This window comes from Protomyctophum parallelum (genome assembly GCF_964188405.1).
Source record: "Protomyctophum parallelum genome assembly, chromosome: 19".
In the NCBI taxonomy this organism is placed as follows: domain Eukaryota; kingdom Metazoa; phylum Chordata; class Actinopteri; order Myctophiformes; family Myctophidae; genus Protomyctophum; species Protomyctophum parallelum.
The window spans coordinates 22590125-22595292 of record NC_139717.1 but is presented as its reverse complement, the minus strand read 5'-3'; the positions used below and the strand labels follow the sequence as shown (position 1 = coordinate 22595292).

At 40.7% G+C, this 5168-nt stretch overlaps 1 long non-coding RNA gene across 1 annotated transcript in view; it reads right to left on the bottom strand.

Moving 5' to 3' along the window:
* Nucleotides 1-1156, bottom strand: part of LOC310876259 — a 1921-nt gene extending 765 nt beyond the window's left edge. The window contains exons 1-2 of the long non-coding RNA XR_014570713.1: nt 1081-1156; nt 66-98 (exon numbers count right to left, since the gene is read on the bottom strand). This is a non-coding gene — a long non-coding RNA (uncharacterized lncRNA). The remainder of the gene's footprint in view (nt 1-65; nt 99-1080) is intronic.
* Nucleotides 1157-5168: the final 4012 nt, after the last annotated feature.

Here is a 5168-nt window from a genome sequence, read left to right as displayed (position 1 = left end):
TGTGTTACAGGTGTAAATATGATATTTATATGAGTGAAGACAATAGATAATTCATGTATCCTTACCTTTACTGAGTCCACAGGAGAAGAAGCTGCTCACTGAAAATAAAAACATATAATACAAAATGAATGAATTGATGAGACAATAATAGGCCTACAATTTGCATAAACATCTGCATTTTAACCCGGTCGATGCCATATTTTGCACACACACTCCCTGGATGCCAACCATGAACCTCTGCCTCAAACTTTCCAGAACGGCCTGTTATAGCGCCACCAGGAGGCCGCTTTGTGCAAAACAAGTTTTTCAATGCCATATTTTGCACACACACTCCCTGGATGCCAACCATGAACCTCTGCCCCAAACTTTCCAGAACGGCCTGTTATAGCGCCACCAGGAGGCCGCTTTGTGCAAAACACGTTTTTGCACAGTACACCTACAGATTTTGTCCAAACATCACGCAAATTGGTACACAGTCTCTCTAGAGCCATTCAACGAAACGGGTCTTTCAGATTTATCAGACTCCATCCTGATTGGTTAAGATTGGCTTCCAAAGTTCACAGGAGTGCTCAGTTTCAAACAAAATGCTGCAAATCATGAACACATCGCGTGATTTCCGTGAAATTGTGCACCCACATTCCCACTAGGCCGAGGACGAAATGCCACATGAACAATTTCAACTCAGCCTCAAGGTGGCGCTATAACTGGCCGAAAAGTGTTTTTACCTCTAACTGCACGGATCTGTGGATAACCTGGTGGAGACCTGTGCCCGGAAGGGCACTTTTTCTAGTTCAATGTAATTTTGTCCAATCTGTATGTTAATACATTATAACTTATAAAAGGTTGTATTTTGTCTCCCTGCTCTTCTATCTACATACATTTAGATTGTGTCAAAGGTCATGTCTCACCTATAGACACAGGATCTGACCTGGCAAGCTCTATTAGCTCAATGGTAACAAATACAAACTCAGAAAACTGGTTCAAATCCGGGGTAGAAGAGTAAAGTTACAGATTTACAGATGTAATGAATTCAAACTCATAATCTTAATAATAGTAGTTCAACTATAAATAATTACTCACAGAGGAGAACGCAGGCCACGGTGAGTAGTTTCATCTTCTCTTGAACGGCCCCGAAAAACCTTCTACTTCGTGTTCATAGTGAACTAATGGTTAGAGAGAGAGAGAGAGAGAGAGAGAGAGAGAGAGAGAGAGGTGGGCCGGGGGGGGGGGGGGGGGGGAGTTCACGTCATGCCATGAGCTCAGCATGGAACTTCTTCAGTAAACTGTTCTAACTTCCTCTTTTTCGGAAGAGAGGCTGAGAAAAAGAAGTGAGCAACACGTTGACACATTCCATGATTGGACACAGGGTCACTGTATATGCTCATTCATAAAGTATCATTCTTGTTACAGGTCTCTCCATTCCAGAGATAATACTGATTATGTCATTTTAACCATGACCGTGTCCAAAGTGCGGCCGCAAATACGGCCCTCGGGTGATATTAAATATGGATGATAGTTCAATAGACTCGTTTAAATCCGAAGCTAAATTGTTAGCCCTTAAGGTGTTATATTTTCTAATATGGCCCCCTTTGAAAACAGTTTGGACACCTCTGCCTTAGACCTTATGAAGTCTGTTCTGGATGTCGGCCTTAACTGTCTTGACAGTCTGGGTGGGTCAGTGAATCGAAACCACTTATACATCTCACTTACCCATCTCACATCTTGAGCGAGGTCATGCACACACACTTGGACCATTATTATTATCCAAGTATCTAGCCAAGTATAAATATCTACACCAGTGGTTCTCAAAGTGTGGTCCAGGGACCCCCAGGGGTCCTTGAGGGAGTTCTAGGGGGTCTCCGGCCAAATGTATTAATATAACATTACAACCAGTTTCACCACTTTAACCATTTACATTGGCTAGTTCCAAACAGCCGATCTACAAGCTCACAACGCGTCACACACACTGTGAAATATTGTGTTGCTTGTGTAGATCAGCTATATTTAAAAAATAGCAATACATGTGAAACATTTTAACAAAGTTAGTCTACATGTGTTTGTGTGGCCCCCAGGAAGAGTAGCTGCTACTAAGGCTAATATGGATCCAAATAAACAATCAAATGCAGGGTGCACCGGGTAGCATATCAACAGTATTCTCATGTTCCCTTTGTGGCTCCAGCACCTCACTTAAGTTTTTTCAGCAGATGAGCGGTGGTTCTTTTTGTGTCATGCATGTTTATAATCTCACATGTTCATAATGATTCAAGGTTGAAGGTTGTCCTTTTTAGTTATATCGATTAGATAGATAGATTTACATAAGAGTAAAACTTATTTTTGTTTGGCTTCCTTCAGACAATGCAGCAGCATACTAGATAATAACAAAACATATGATAAAATGATGTGATATTGACTATAGCCACGCTGCACGGCACGCACTCCTGCGAGGGTGCACTGGACGAGTGTGACGAGATGGTGTCACATACCTGATGGAAACACAAGGTCATTGTGGTGGTAGCCTATTATCTTTCTGAGATCTAGCCTGGGTGCTGGGGACATGGTTTTGTTCCTCACTCGTTTGTGGTGGTTTCCTGCCTCTCTAGTCTCTACATGCTTGTTGTGAAACCGTAAATACATACAGTAGAATAGCAAGAAGTGTATTAAACAAAGTGATGAAGTCAAATGATCTCTTGTAGGATGTATAGGTAAATATAAAGACAAACAAAGGATAATGTGCAGGCAACTTGAGATTGGTGGATTGAAGTTTAGTGTATTCATGTTTTTAGACAGCATTGTTTTATTTCCATAGCTGTAGCAGTGCAGTGGTAAGCAGCAATACACTAAAGACAGTGATGCAGGAGACATTGACATTATGAAATGTAATGTAAATAACTATAAAATGATGGAAAGTGTTTACACAGAACATCTTAAAAAGTAGTTAAAGTCAGAATGAAAGAATGAGCATTGAAATGCAGTACATGCGCCTGACAGGCTAAATGCATGTTGCACAATTGAATCTTTATCTTCAGAGGTGTGCATTGTTACATTAGGCATTGTCTTGAGGCGGCCCCCGAATGACAGCACACTTTACCCCACAGCAATGTCTTCATACATGGCAGATGTGCAGAGACCAGGTAGCTCTTGTGGTGGTATAGCCTAGATATCTTTTCTTTCTTTCCCCTACCACCATGGACCAAAACCCTGAGTGATGCAATTAGCCTACTCTGTGTCTATCAGTGCAGTAGAGGTAGTGTTGTAGCAGTCATGTCCTATATATATATATATATATATATATATATATAAATATGAGCAATTTAATAGAGTGATGAAATATAATATTTACAAATATCATGTGTAAAAATATATATATTAAATGGGCAAAGGCCAGAGCTATGACTCATCATGTGCATGGTGTAGCTACTGTAGGGTCTGAGCACTGAAAGAGGATGTGGTTTTGTTGTTGACAAGTTGACAAGTTCTCCTATACCAAAAAGTAACCATACAACACACTTTACCCCACAGCAATGTCTTCATACATGGCAGATGTGCAGAGACCAGATAGCTCTTGTGGTGGTATATCTTTCTTTCTGAGGTGGGGTGCTGGGACCCCCCCCCTCCCCCCCTCCCCTACCCCCATGGACCAAAAACCCTGAGTGATGCAATTATCTGTGTGGAGTTTGCATGTTCTCCCCGTGAACCTTGGGTACCCTCACAAAAAACATGCAGTAATCCTGGTCACTAAACTGCCTCCCCCTGGCCAGCCGGGGCGCCTGATGGAGGGGAAAGGAACTGGTTGGAATAACGTGTTCCTTCCACGCGCTACGTCGAACCAGTGAAACTCCCCCCTGTCAGGTGTAAAGGAGCAACTTGGACACTCAGGCATGAAGGAAACATACATGAATTCAAGTCCGTTGCTCTCCCCTTGTCCCCATATATGGGGACTAGGTTGGTGGAGGGTGTGTAGAGCCCAGGATCACATTAGATGATTGACACAGGGGTGAAAAATGGGTTACAAAATCGTGGGATAAAAAATATATATAAAAAAAAAAAAGACAGTGATGCAGGAGACATTGACATTATGAAATGTAATGTAAATAACTATAAAATAATGGAAACTGTTTACACAGAACATCTTAAAAAGTAGTTAAAGTCTGAAGGAAAGAATGAGCATTGAAAATGGTAAATGGTGCATTTATATTGCGCCTTTATTAGGGTTGCCACCTTTGAGATCTTGCCTGCCACGGCCTTGCGGCACAGGCGTGTGTGGCAAGGCCGGAAATAAGTTGAAGCAATAAGTTAATTGAAGCAATAAGTTGAAGTAATAAGTTGAAGTTTCCCTTCAACTTATTGTTTATGCTATCCACAACTTTTGAAGTAGAAGTTTTCCAAATGAGCATAATAACATAAAGTGTTCTGATTGTGAATCCGAGTGTTTCTTTAAATGGGCACAATATTTAATTATATTGATTTATATTTATATTAGACTAAACTAAACTCACCAAACATTATTAGACAATCAACTATAATAGTCTACTGAAATAGCGCAGGCTAACCTATCCCCACATCAGCAGCCACGATGTGGGCTATTGGGAAGGTATTAGAAATACTACTGACATGACATCTTGTAAAAACACAGATAAATAAGATGATAAATAATATAAGGTCCCATACCGAATCGATCTCAGGAGATGTTTGGGTCATGAAGAACTGAAAATGACACGAAAAGATGAAATTACCTACCTAGGTTCCACCATGGAGTAAAATCTTTCCGGTGATAAAATGGCCACCAACGTAATCAAAAATGATCAACCAAAGAACAAGATTCCTATACAGGATCTCCTCACTGGTCAACAAAAACACCTTGAAACCCTAACAGGAGCCCTCGTACAAGGTTTCTTTGACTATGCATGATATGATATGAACTTTATTTGTATAGCGCTTTTCAAAACATAGTTCCAAAGTGCTGCACAGAACAGGATTAAAAACAAGAAGAAACAGACAGTAACAAAATTATAATGGAACACAAAAACAATAGCAAGCATGTATATACAAATTGGCTAATTAAGTAGTTAAAAAATACTCTGTATAAAGGTGGGTTTTCAGACGAGACTTAAAAAGGGGGACGGATGGGGCTACCCTAATGTGCACTGGCAGTGCGCATGCACCTCCTG